This window comes from Ovis canadensis, chromosome 25 (assembly GCF_042477335.2).
Source record: "Ovis canadensis isolate MfBH-ARS-UI-01 breed Bighorn chromosome 25, ARS-UI_OviCan_v2, whole genome shotgun sequence".
Taxonomy (NCBI): Eukaryota; Metazoa; Chordata; class Mammalia; order Artiodactyla; family Bovidae; genus Ovis; species Ovis canadensis.
In genome coordinates this window covers 20,498,327-20,511,412 of record NC_091269.1, presented here as the reverse complement: position 1 = coordinate 20,511,412, position 13,086 = coordinate 20,498,327, and the positions used below count along the sequence as shown (strand labels likewise).

Below are 13,086 nucleotides of genomic sequence, written 5' to 3'. Positions count from 1 at the left end.
CCCGACCCCACCGTCGCCCACCGACACACTCACACGCACACCCTCTCCCACACTCACCCTCTGGCCTGGGGGCGGGGGCTGGGTCTCGCCTCAGGGAGCCAAGCCGAAGGGGACCTTTGAGACCTCGGCTTCGAGGAAGTCTTGGGGTCCCCACGGGTGATTGCCAGCCCCAGGGCACCGCGTCCAGCCGGGGCTCGCCGGGCCCAAGGCTCACGCCCCCTCCCTTGCGCACGGGCCGCTCTCTGCGGTGTGTGACGGTCTGTGCCAGAGTGTCCGTCTCGGATGGGATGCCGTCCCCTGTGCCCTGTCCGTCTCCCGCTTTCCGTCTCGCTGTGGGTCGGTCGCTCTGTGTCTCCGTCTCTCTGGCTCTCCCTCCCTGGGTGTGCCTGCGCGCTCGTGTCTGTCTGTCTGTCTGCATCTGCATCTGCATCTGCATCTGCCCTCTCGCCGTCTTGGGAGCCTGTCTCTGAACCTTCATCTCTTTGCGTCTCTGTCTCTCCTGACCCCCGGCCTGCCGTCCCTTCCTCTGGCCCCGGCCTCTCACGGGTGGGTGCTCTGGCCGTGGCCCTGGCTGACGAGCTTGCGCCGGCCGGCTGTCTCACTTGGCGTGGGTGCCTGCGAGTGTGTCTGTGTGCCTGTCCGTGTGGCTGCACGTCGCTCGTCTGCACCCTCAGCAAGGTCCGGTGCTTGGAGGGCGGCGTGGGGGCAAGGGGGGGGCCTCGGTAGGGCGAAGGGGCGGGGCTGACGAGCTCTGGTCGCCGGCGCTGGTGGCTGCAGGTGGGTTTGGGCACCGCGCAGGTGCCGGGCAGGATGGGCGCTCAGGGCCACGGCTGGGCTGCGCCTAGGCCCGCAGGAGGCTCAGAGGACCGCGGGCCCCAGCGGGCCCCGAGGCCCTGGGCAGCGAACGCCTTGGGGAGGTGGGCGAGGGGCTGGGGGAGGGGCGGCGGCCCCCGAGCCGGGTGGTGCCTGGAGGGTCCCAGGGTGGGAGAGCGCCACGACCTCGGCGCCCCTCACTCCACCCTCCCCGCTACACCCACCGGCGGGCACACCCGGCCGGCTGCTCCCGGTCCCGGAAGCCCTGTGGTCCCCCGGGCCGGGCCGGCGGTGTGTTGGCCGGGGGGGGGGGGGGGGGGGGGGGGCCGGGGGCGGGGGGGGGGCGCGGGGCGGCGTGTGCCGGCCACCGGGCCGCCGGGAGTCCGGTCGCGGGTGGTGCAGCTCAAGTGCAGCGCGCGCTCCGTGGAGAGCTGGAGAGCTGCGGCCGCCGGCTGGCCCGGGCGGCAGGTCAGAGCGAAAGGCAGGCGCAGCGCAGGGCTCTTAGGGCGCCTGGCGGCAGCCGCCTCCGTCTACGGCCATACCACCCTGAACGCGCCCGATCTCGTCTGATCTCGGAAGCTAAGCAGGGTCGGGCCCGGTTAGTACTTGGATGGGAGACCGCCTGGGAATACCGGGTGCTGTAGGCTTTTTGTTGTTTCTGTTTTGCCCTGCCTCCCCTCTCCTTTAGCCCCCGGCCCCAGCCGCACCGCAAGCCGCACCAGCCGCTGGCCCCTGGCACCCCACCGCGCTCAGAGCCGCCGCCTGCCTTCCAGCCCCTCTCAGGTTGGCTGGCCGGGGCCCCGACTCCCGCTGCAGACCTGGGTTGCCTCCGCGCGGCCCGCGAGCCCCTCGGCTTTCGGCGTCCAGGAAACCAGAGGAACGGCGGCGGCGGGGGCGCGGGGGTCTCTGTCTGGGGCTCCCTTGGCAGGCCTCAGGCAATTCTGGGCGGGGCCGGGGCCCCAGCCCCACCCCCAGACGCATCCTGGCAGGCAACCTCGCGGTCTCCCGCAGGCGCGGGCGCACAACACACACACACACACACACACACACACACACACACCCTCACGCCCGCCCCCCTCCCCCCAAACACAGGCACACCTCCCGCAGCCCAGACAGGTCAAGAGCCGGAAACCACAAGTAAGGGAGACGGAGAAAGAGGGAGAGAGAGAGACAGCAAGAGGACCGCACAGGCTTCCAAAGCCCCGGCCGCCACACACTCCCCCCTCCACTGTGGGTATCCACCCGGCCCCCCCAGTCGACCCGACCCCACCACCGTCGCCCACCGACACACTCACACGCACACTCTCTCCCACACTCACCCTCTGGCCTGGGGGCGGGGGCTGGGTCTCGCCTCAGGGAGCCAAGCCGAAGGGGACCTTTGAGACCTCGGCTGCGAGGAAGTCTTGGGGTCCCCACGGGTGATTGCCAGCCCCAGGGCACCGCGTCCAGCCGGGGCTCGCCGGGCCCAAGGCTCACGCCCCCTCCCTTGCGCACGGGCCGCTCTCTGCGGTGTGTGACGGTCTGTGCCAGAGTGTCCGTCTCGGATGGGATGCCGTCCCCTGTGCCCTGTCCGTCTCCCGCTTTCCGTCTCACTGTGGGTCGGTCGCTCTGTGTCTCCGTCTCTCTGGCTCTCCCTCCCTGGGTGTGCCTGCGCGCTCGTGTCTGTCTGTCTGTCTGCATCTGCATCTGCATCTGCATCTGCCCTCTCGCCGTCTTGGGAGCCTGTCTCTGAACCTTCATCTCTTTGCGTCTCTGTCTCTCCTGACCCCCGGCCTGCCGTCCCTTCCTCTGGCCCCGGCCTCTCACGGGTGGGTGCTCTGGCCGTGGCCCTGGCTGACGAGCTTGCGCCGGCCGGCTGTCTCACTTGGCGTGGGTGCCTGCGAGTGTGTCTGTGTGCCTGTCCGTGTGGCTGCACGTCGCTCGTCTGCACCCTCAGCAAGGTCCGGTGCTTGGAGGGCGGCGTGGGGGCAAGGGGGGGGCCTCGGTAGGGCGAAGGGGCGGGGCTGACGAGCTCTGGTCGCCGGCGCTGGTGGCTGCAGGTGGGTTTGGGCACCGCGCAGGTGCCGGGCAGGATGGGCGCTCAGGGCCACGGCTGGGCTGCGCCTAGGCCCGCAGGAGGCTCAGAGGACCGCGGGCCCCAGCGGGCCCCGAGGCCCTGGGCAGCGAACGCCTTGGGGAGGTGGGCGAGGGGCTGGGGGAGGGGCGGCGGCCCCCGAGCCGGGTGGTGCCTGGAGGGTCCCAGGGTGGGAGAGCGCCACGACCTCGGCGCCCCTCACTCCACCCTCCCCGCTACACCCACCGGCGGGCACACCCGGCCGGCTGCTCCCGGTCCCGGAAGCCCTGTGGTCCCCCGGGCCGGGCCGGCGGTGTGTTGGCCGGGGGGGGGGGGGGGGGGGGCGGGGACGTGGGGGGGGGCGGGGCGCGGGGCGGCGTGTGCCGGCCACCGGGCCGCCGGGAGTCCGGTCGCGGGTGGTGCAGCTCAAGTGCAGCGCGCGCTCCGTGGAGAGCTGGAGAGCTGCGGCCGCCGGCTGGCCCGGGCGGCAGGTCAGAGCGAAAGGCAGGCGCAGCGCAGGGCTCTTAGGGCCCCTGGCGGCAGCCGCCTCCGTCTACGGCCATACCACCCTGAACGCGCCCGATCTCGTCTGATCTCGGAAGCTAAGCAGGGTCGGGCCCGGTTAGTACTTGGATGGGAGACCGCCTGGGAATACCGGGTGCTGTAGGCTTTTTGTTGTTTCTGTTTTGCCCTGCCTCCCCTCTCCTTTAGCCCCCGGCCCCAGCCGCACCGCAAGCCGCACCAGCCGCTGGCCCCTGGCACCCCACCGCGCTCAGAGCCGCCGCCTGCCTTCCAGCCCCTCTCAGGTTGGCTGGCCGGGGCCCCGACTCCCGCTGCAGACCTGGGTTGCCTCCGCGCGGCCCGCGAGCCCCTCGGCTTTCGGCGTCCAGGAAACCAGAGGAACGGCGGCGGCGGGGGCGCGGGGGTCTCTGTCTGGGGCTCCCTTGGCAGGCCTCAGGCAATTCTGGGCGGGGCCGGGGCCCCAGCCCCACCCCCAGACGCATCCTGGCAGGCAACCTCGCGGTCTCCCGCAGGCGCGGGCGCACAACACACACACACACACACACACACACACACACACACACACCCTCACGCCCGCCCCCCTCCCCCCAAACACAGGCACACCTCCCGCAGCCCAGACAGGTCAAGAGCCGGAAACCACAAGTAAGGGAGACGGAGAAAGAGGGAGAGAGAGAGACAGCAAGAGGACCGCACAGGCTTCCAAAGCCCCGGCCGCCACACCCTCCCCCCTCCACTGTGGGTATCCACCCGGCCCCCCCAGTCGACCCGACCCCACCACCGTCGCCCACCGACACACTCACACGCACACTCTCTCCCACACTCACCCTCTGGCCTGGGGGCGGGGGCTGGGTCTCGCCTCAGGGAGCCAAGCCGAAGGGGACCTTTGAGACCTCGGCTGCGAGGAAGTCTTGGGGTCCCCACGGGTGATTGCCAGCCCCAGGGCACCGCGTCCAGCCGGGGCTCGCCGGGCCCAAGGCTCACGCCCCCTCCCTTGCGCGCGGGCCGCTCTCTGCGGTGTGTGACGGTCTGTGCCAGAGTGTCCGTCTCGGATGGGATGCCGTCCCCTGTGCCCTGTCCGTCTCCCGCTTTCCGTCTCGCTGTGGGTCGGTCGCTCTGTGTCTCCGTCTCTCTGGCTCTCCCTCCCTGGGTGTGCCTGCGCGCTCGTGTCTGTCTGTCTGTCTGCATCTGCATCTGCATCTGCATCAGCATCTGCCCTCTCGCCGTCTTGGGAGCCTGTCTCTGAACCTTCATCTCTTTGCGTCTCTGTCTCTCCTGACCCCCGGCCTGCCGTCCCTTCCTCTGGCCCCGGCCTCTCACGGGGGGGTGCTCTGGCCGTGGCCCTGGCTGACGAGCTTGCGCCGGCCGGCTGTCTCACTTGGCGTGGGTGCCTGCGAGTGTGTCTGTGTGCCTGTCCGTGTGGCTGCACGTCGCTCGTCTGCACCCTCAGCAAGGTCCGGTGCTTGGAGGGCGGCGTGGGGGCAAGGGGGGGGCCTCGGTAGGGCGAAGGGGTGGGGCTGACGAGCTCTGGTCGCCGGCGCTGGTGGCTGCAGGTGGGTTTGGGCACCGCGCAGGTGCCGGGCAGGATGGGCGCTCAGGGCCACGGCTGGGCTGCGCCTAGGCCCGCAGGAGGCTCAGAGGACCGCGGGCCCCAGCGAGCCCCGAGGCCCTGGGCAGCGAACGCCTTGGGGAGGTGGGCGAGGGGCTGGGGGAGGGGCGGCGGCCCCCGAGCCGGGTGGTGCCTGGAGGGTCCCAGGGTGGGAGAGCACCACGACCTCGGCGACCCTCACTCCACCCTCCCCGCTACACCCACCGGCGGGCACACCCGGCCGGCTGCTCCCGGTCCCGGAAGCCCTGTGGTCCCCCGGGCCGGGCCGGCGGTGTGTTGGCCGGGGGGGGGGGGGGGGGGGGGGCGGGGACGTGGGCGGGGCCGGGGGGCGGGGCGGCGTGTGCCGGCCACCGGGCCGCCGGGAGTCCGGTCGCGGGTGGTGCAGCTCAAGTGCAGCGCGCGCTCCGTGGAGAGCTGGAGAGCTGCGGCCGCCGGCTGGCCCGGGCGGCAGGTCAGAGCGAAAGGCAGGCGCAGCGCAGGGCTCTTAGGGCGCCTGGCGGCAGCCGCCTCCGTCTACGGCCATACCACCCTGAACGCGCCCGATCTCGTCTGATCTCGGAAGGTAAGCAGGGTCGGGCCCGGTTAGTACTTGGATGGGAGACCGCCTGGGAATACCGGGTGCTGTAGGCTTTTTGTTGTTTCTGTTTTGCCCTGCCTCCCCTCTCCTTTAGCCCCCGGCCCCAGCCGCACCGCAAGCCGCACCAGCCGCTGGCCCCTGGCACCCCACCGCGCTCAGAGCCGCCGCCTGCCTTCCAGCCCCTCTCAGGTTGGCTGGCCGGGGCCCCGACTCCCGCTGCAGACCTGGGTTGCCTCCGCGCGGCCCGCGAGCCCCTCGGCTTTCGGCGGCCAGGAAACCAGAGGAACGGCGGCGGCGGGGGCGCGGGGGTCTCTGTCTGGGGCTCCCTTGGCAGGCCTCAGGCAATTCTGGGCGGGGCCGGGGCCCCAGCCCCACCCCCAGACGCATCCTGGCAGGCAACCTCGCGGTCTCCCGCAGGCGCGGGCGCACAACACACACACACACACACACACACACACACACACACCCTCACGCCCGCCCCCCTCCCCCCAAACACAGGCACACCTCCCGCAGCCCAGACAGGTCAAGAGCCGGAAACCACAAGTAAGGGAGACGGAGAAAGAGGGAGAGAGAGAGACAGCAAGAGGACCGCACAGGCTTCCAAAGCCCCGGCCGCCACACACTCCCCCCTCCACTGTGGGTATCCACCCGGCCCCCCCAGTCGACCCGACCCCACCACCGTCGCCCACCGACACACTCACACGCACACTCTCTCCCACACTCACCCTCTGGCCTGGGGGCGGGGGCTGGGTCTCGCCTCAGGGAGCCAAGCCGAAGGGGACCTTTGAGACCTCGGCTGCGAGGAAGTCTTGGGGTCCCCACGGGTGATTGCCAGCCCCAGGGCACCGCGTCCAGCCGGGGCTCGCCGGGCCCAAGGCTCACGCCCCCTCCCTTGCGCACGGGCCGCTCTCTGCGGTGTGTGACGGTCTGTGCCAGAGTGTCCGTCTCGGATGGGATGCCGTCCCCTGTGCCCTGTCCGTCTCCCGCTTTCCGTCTCGCTGTGGGTCGGTCGCTCTGTGTCTCCGTCTCTCTGGCTCTCCCTCCCTGGGTGTGCCTGCGCGCTCGTGTCTGTCTGTCTGTCTGCATCTGCATCTGCATCTGCATCTGCCCTCTCGCCGTCTTGGGAGCCTGTCTCTGAACCTTCATCTCTTTGCGTCTCTGTCTCTCCTGACCCCCGGCCTGCCGTCCCTTCCTCTGGCCCCGGCCTCTCACGGGTGGGTGCTCTGGCCGTGGCCCTGGCTGACGAGCTTGCGCCGGCCGGCTGTCTCACTTGGCGTGGGTGCCTGCGAGTGTGTCTGTGTGCCTGTCCGTGTGGCTGCACGTCGCTCGTCTGCACCCTCAGCAAGGTCCGGTGCTTGGAGGGCGGCGTGGGGGCAAGGGGGGGGCCTCGGTAGGGCGAAGGGGCGGGGCTGACGAGCTCTGGTCGCCGGCGCTGGTGGCTGCAGGTGGGTTTGGGCACCGCGCAGGTGCCGGGCAGGATGGGCGCTCAGGGCCACGGCTGGGCTGCGCCTAGGCCCGCAGGAGGCTCAGAGGACCGCGGGCCCCAGCGGGCCCCGAGGCCCTGGGCAGCGAACGCCTTGGGGAGGTGGGCGAGGGGCTGGGGGAGGGGCGGCGGCCCCCGAGCCGGGTGGTGCCTGGAGGGTCCCAGGGTGGGAGAGCGCCACGACCTCGGCGCCCCTCACTCCACCCTCCCCGCTACACCCACCGGCGGGCACACCCGGCCGGCTGCTCCCGGTCCCGGAAGCCCTGTGGTCCCCCGGGCCGGGCCGGCGGTGTGTTGGCCAGGGGGGGGGGGGGGGGGGGGGGGGGGGGCGGGGACGTGGGCGGGGGCGGGGCGCGGGGCGGCGTGTGCCGGCCACCGGGCCGCCGGGAGTCCGGTCGCGGGTGGTGCAGCTCAAGTGCAGCGCGCGCTCCGTGGAGAGCTGGAGAGCTGCGGCCGCCGGCTGGCCCGGGCGGCAGGTCAGAGCGAAAGGCAGGCGCAGCGCAGGGCTCTTAGGGCGCCTGGCGGCAGCCGCCTCCGTCTACGGCCATACCACCCTGAATGCGCCCGATCTCGTCTGATCTCGGAAGCTAAGCAGGGTCGGGCCCGGTTAGTACTTGGATGGGAGACCGCCTGGGAATACCGGGTGCTGTAGGCTTTTTGTTGTTTCTGTTTTGCCCTGCCTCCCCTCTCCTTTAGCCCCCGGCCCCAGCCGCACCGCAAGCCGCACCAGCCGCTGGCCCCTGGCACCCCACCGCGCTCAGAGCCGCCGCCTGCCTTCCAGCCCCTCTCAGGTTGGCTGGCCGGGGCCCCGACTCCCGCTGCAGACCTGGGTTGCCTCCGCGCGGCCCGCGAGCCCCTCGGCTTTCGGCGGCCAGGAAACCAGAGGAACGGCGGCGGCGGGGGCGCGGGGGTCTCTGTCTGGGGCTCCCTTGGCAGGCCTCAGGCAATTCTGGGCGGGGCCGGGGCCCCAGCCCCACCCCCAGACGCATCCTGGCAGGCAACCTCGCGGTCTCCCGCAGGCGCGGGCGCACAACACACACACACACACACACACACACACACACACACCCTCACGCCCGCCCCCCTCCCCCCAAACACAGGCACACCTCCCGCAGCCCAGACAGGTCAAGAGCCGGAAACCACAAGTAAGGGAGACGGAGAAAGAGGGAGAGAGAGAGACAGCAAGAGGACCGCACAGGCTTCCAAAGCCCCGGCCGCCACACACTCCCCCCTCCACTGTGGGTATCCACCCGGCCCCCCCAGTCGACCCGACCCCACCACCGTCGCCCACCGACACACTCACACGCACACTCTCTCCCACACTCACCCTCTGGCCTGGGGGCGGGGGCTGGGTCTCGCCTCAGGGAGCCAAGCCGAAGGGGACCTTTGAGACCTCGGCTGCGAGGAAGTCTTGGGGTCCCCACGGGTGATTGCCAGCCCCAGGGCACCGCGTCCAGCCGGGGCTCGCCGGGCCCAAGGCTCACGCCCCCTCCCTTGCGCACGGGCCGCTCTCTGCGGTGTGTGACGGTCTGTGCCAGAGTGTCCGTCTCGGATGGGATGCCGTCCCCTGTGCCCTGTCCGTCTCCCGCTTTCCGTCTCGCTGTGGGTCGGTCGCTCTGTGTCTCCGTCTCTCTGGCTCTCCCTCCCTGGGTGTGCCTGCGCGCTCGTGTCTGTCTGTCTGTCTGCATCTGCATCTGCATCTGCATCTGCCCTCTCGCCGTCTTGGGAGCCTGTCTCTGAACCTTCATCTCTTTGCGTCTCTGTCTCTCCTGACCCCCGGCCTGCCGTCCCTTCCTCTGGCCCCGGCCTCTCACGGGTGGGTGCTCTGGCCGTGGCCCTGGCTGACGAGCTTGCGCCGGCCGGCTGTCTCACTTGGCGTGGGTGCCTGCGAGTGTGTCTGTGTGCCTGTCCGTGTGGCTGCACGTCGCTCGTCTGCACCCTCAGCAAGGTCCGGTGCTTGGAGGGCGGCGTGGGGGCAAGGGGGGGGCCTCGGTAGGGCGAAGGGGCGGGGCTGACGAGCTCTGGTCGCCGGCGCTGGTGGCTGCAGGTGGGTTTGGGCACCGCGCAGGTGCCGGGCAGGATGGGCGCTCAGGGCCACGGCTGGGCTGCGCCTAGGCCCGCAGGAGGCTCAGAGGACCGCGGGCCCCAGCGGGCCCCGAGGCCCTGGGCAGCGAACGCCTTGGGGAGGTGGGCGAGGGGCTGGGGGAGGGGCGGCGGCCCCCGAGCCGGGTGGTGCCTGGAGGGTCCCAGGGTGGGAGAGCGCCACGACCTCGGCGCCCCTCACTCCACCCTCCCCGCTACACCCACCGGCGGGCACACCCGGCCGGCTGCTCCCGGTCCCGGAAGCCCTGTGGTCCCCCGGGCCGGGCCGGCGGTGTGTTGGCCGGGGGGGGGGGGGGGGGGGGGGGCGGGGACGGGGGCGGGGGCGGGGCGCGGGGCGGCGTGTGCCGGCCACCGGGCCGCCGGGAGTCCGGTCGCGGGTGGTGCAGCTCAAGTGCAGCGCGCGCTCCGTGGAGAGCTGGAGAGCTGCGGCCGCCGGCTGGCCCGGGCGGCAGGTCAGAGCGAAAGGCAGGCGCAGCGCAGGGCTCTTAGGGCGCCTGGCGGCAGCCGCCTCCGTCTACGGCCATACCACCCTGAACGCGCCCGATCTCGTCTGATCTCGGAAGCTAAGCAGGGTCGGGCCCGGTTAGTACTTGGATGGGAGACCGCCTGGGAATACCGGGTGCTGTAGGCTTTTTGTTGTTTCTGTTTTGCCCTGCCTCCCCTCTCCTTTAGCCCCCGGCCCCAGCCGCACCGCAAGCCGCACCAGCCGCTGGCCCCTGGCACCCCACCGCGCTCAGAGCCGCCGCCTGCCTTCCAGCCCCTCTCAGGTTGGCTGGCCGGGGCCCCGACTCCCGCTGCAGACCTGGGTTGCCTCCGCGCGGCCCGCGAGCCCCTCGGCTTTCGGCGTCCAGGAAACCAGAGGAACGGCGGCGGCGGGGGCGCGGGGGTCTCTGTCTGGGGCTCCCTTGGCAGGCCTCAGGCAATTCTGGGCGGGGCCGGGGCCCCAGCCCCACCCCCAGACGCATCCTGGCAGGCAACCTCGCGGTCTCCCGCAGGCGCGGGCGCACAACACACACACACACACACACACACACACACACACACACCCTCACGCCCGCCCCCCTCCCCCCAAACACAGGCACACCTCCCGCAGCCCAGACAGGTCAAGAGCCGGAAACCACAAGTAAGGGAGACGGAGAAAGAGGGAGAGAGAGAGACAGCAAGAGGACCACACAGGCTTCCAAAGCCCCGGCCGCCACACCCTCCCCCCTCCACTGTGGGTATCCACCCGGCCCCCCCAGTCGACCCGACCCCACCACCGTCGCCCACCGACACACTCACACGCACACTCTCTCCCACACTCACCCTCTGGCCTGGGGGCGGGGGCTGGGTCTCGCCTCAGGGAGCCAAGCCGAAGGGGACCTTTGAGACCTCGGCTGCGAGGAAGTCTTGGGGTCCCCACGGGTGATTGCCAGCCCCAGGGCACCGCGTCCAGCCGGGGCTCGCCGGGCCCAAGGCTCACGCCCCCTCCCTTGCGCACGGGCCGCTCTCTGCGGTGTGTGACGGTCTGTGCCAGAGTGTCCGTCTCGGATGGGATGCCGTCCCCTGTGCCCTGTCCGTCTCCCGCTTTCCGTCTCGCTGTGGGTCGGTCGCTCTGTGTCTCCGTCTCTCTGGCTCTCCCTCCCTGGGTGTGCCTGCGCGCTCGTGTCTGTCTGTCTGTCTGCATCTGCATCTGCCCTCTCGCCGTCTTGGGAGCCTGTCTCTGAACCTTCATCTCTTTGCGTCTCTGTCTCTCCTGACCCCCGGCCTGCCGTCCCTTCCTCTGGCCCCGGCCTCTCACGGGTGGGTGCTCTGGCCGTGGCCCTGGCTGACGAGCTTGCGCCGGCCGGCTGTCTCACTTGGCGTGGGTGCCTGCGAGTGTGTCTGTGTGCCTGTCCGTGTGGCTGCACGTCGCTCGTCTGCACCCTCAGCAAGGTCCGGTGCTTGGAGGGCGGCGTGGGGGCAAGGGGGGGGCCTCGGTAGGGCGAAGGGGCGGGGCTGACGAGCTCTGGTCGCCGGCGCTGGTGGCTGCAGGTGGGTTTGGGCACCGCGCAGGTGCCGGGCAGGATGGGCGCTCAGGGCCACGGCTGGGCTGCGCCTAGGCCCGCAGGAGGCTCAGAGGACCGCGGGCCCCAGCGGGCCCCGAGGCCCTGGGCAGCGAACGCCTTGGGGAGGTGGGCGAGGGGCTGGGGGAGGGGCGGCGGCCCCCGAGCCGGGTGGTGCCTGGAGGGTCCCAGGGTGGGAGAGCGCCACGACCTCGGCGCCCCTCACTCCACCCTCCCCGCTACACCCACCGGCGGGCACACCCGGCCGGCTGCTCCCGGTCCCGGAAGCCCTGTGGTCCCCCGGGCCGGGCCGGCGGTGTGTTGGCCGGGGGGGGGGGGGGGGGGGGGGGGCGGGGACGTGGGCGGGGGCGGGGCGCGGGGCGGCGTGTGCCGGCCACCGGGCCGCCGGGAGTCCGGTCGCGGGTGGTGCAGCTCAAGTGCAGCGCGCGCTCCGTGGAGAGCTGGAGAGCTGCGGCCGCCGGCTGGCCCGGGCGGCAGGTCAGAGCGAAAGGCAGGCGCAGCGCAGGGCTCTTAGGGCGCCTGGCGGCAGCCGCCTCCGTCTACGGCCATACCACCCTGAACGCGCCCGATCTCGTCTGATCTCGGAAGCTAAGCAGGGTCGGGCCCGGTTAGTACTTGGATGGGAGACCACCTGGGAATACCGGGTGCTGTAGGCTTTTTGTTGTTTCTGTTTTGCCCTGCCTCCCCTCTCCTTTAGCCCCCGGCCCCAGCCGCACCGCAAGCCGCACCAGCCGCTGGCCCCTGGCACCCCACCGCGCTCAGAGCCGCCGCCTGCCTTCCAGCCCCTCTCAGGTTGGCTGGCCGGGGCCCCGACTCCCGCTGCAGACCTGGGTTGCCTCCGCGCGGCCCGCGAGCCCCTCGGCTTTCGGCGTCCAGGAAACCAGAGGAACGGCGGCGGCGGGGGCGCGGGGGTCTCTGTCTGGGGCTCCCTTGGCAGGCCTCAGGCAATTCTGGGCGGGGCCGGGGCCCCAGCCCCACCCCCAGACGCATCCTGGCAGGCAACCTCGCGGTCTCCCGCAGGCGCGGGCGCACAACACACACACACACACACACACACACACACACACACCCTCACGCCCGCCCCCCTCCCCCCAAACACAGGCACACCTCCCGCAGCCCAGACAGGTCAAGAGCCGGAAACCACAAGTAAGGGAGACGGAGAAAGAGGGAGAGAGAGAGACAGCAAGAGGACCGCACAGGCTTCCAAAGCCCCGGCCGCCACACCCTCCCCCCTCCACTGTGGGTATCCACCCGGCCCCCCCAGTCGACCCGACCCCACCGTCGCCCACCGACACACTCACACGCACACTCTCTCCCACACTCACCCTCTGGCCTGGGGGCGGGGGCTGGGTCTCGCCTCAGGGAGCCAAGCCGAAGGGGACCTTTGAGACCTCGGCTGCGAGGAAGTCTTGGGGTCCCCACGGGTGATTGCCAGCCCCAGGGCACCGCGTCCAGCCGGGGCTCGCCGGGCCCAAGGCTCACGCCCCCTCCCTTGCGCACGGGCCGCTCTCTGCGGTGTGTGACGGTCTGTGCCAGAGTGTCCGTCTCGGATGGGATGCCGTCCCCTGTGCCCTGTCCGTCTCCCGCTTTCCGTCTCGCTGTGGGTCGGTCGCTCTGTGTCTCCGTCTCTCTGGCTCTCCCTCCCTGGGTGTGCCTGCGCGCTCGTGTCTGTCTGTCTGTCTGCATCTGCATCTGCATCTGCATCTGCCCTCTCGCCGTCTTGGGAGCCTGTCTCTGAACCTTCATCTCTTTGCGTCTCTGTCTCTCCTGACCCCCGGCCTGCCGTCCCTTCCTCTGGCCCCGGCCTCTCACGGGTGGGTGCTCTGGCCGTGGCCCTGGCTGACGAGCTTGCGCCGGCCGGCTGTCTCACTTGGCGTGGGTGCC

At 71.5% G+C, this 13,086-nt stretch overlaps 6 non-coding genes across 6 annotated transcripts; all 6 read left to right on the top strand.

Moving 5' to 3' along the window:
* Positions 1–1,341: 1,341 nt before the first annotated feature.
* LOC138430517 (5S ribosomal RNA) lies at positions 1,342–1,460 on the top strand. Its single transcript, XR_011253211.1, has one exon. It is a non-coding gene; the product is annotated as a 5S ribosomal RNA (ribosomal RNA).
* Positions 1,461–3,417: 1,957 nt separating this feature from the next.
* On the top strand, positions 3,418–3,536 carry LOC138430515 (5S ribosomal RNA). The gene has a single exon (XR_011253210.1). It is a non-coding gene; the product is annotated as a 5S ribosomal RNA (ribosomal RNA).
* A 1,969-nt stretch (positions 3,537–5,505) lies between these two features.
* LOC138430601 (5S ribosomal RNA) lies at positions 5,506–5,624 on the top strand. The gene has a single exon (XR_011253290.1). It is a non-coding gene; the product is annotated as a 5S ribosomal RNA (ribosomal RNA).
* A 1,966-nt stretch (positions 5,625–7,590) lies between these two features.
* Positions 7,591–7,709, top strand: LOC138430579 (5S ribosomal RNA). The gene has a single exon (XR_011253270.1). It is a non-coding gene; the product is annotated as a 5S ribosomal RNA (ribosomal RNA).
* A 1,960-nt stretch (positions 7,710–9,669) lies between these two features.
* LOC138430514 (5S ribosomal RNA) lies at positions 9,670–9,788 on the top strand. Its single transcript, XR_011253209.1, has one exon. It is a non-coding gene; the product is annotated as a 5S ribosomal RNA (ribosomal RNA).
* Positions 9,789–11,739: 1,951 nt separating this feature from the next.
* Positions 11,740–11,858, top strand: LOC138430467 (5S ribosomal RNA). Its single transcript, XR_011253165.1, has one exon. It is a non-coding gene; the product is annotated as a 5S ribosomal RNA (ribosomal RNA).
* The last annotated feature ends 1,228 nt before the right edge of the window (positions 11,859–13,086 follow it).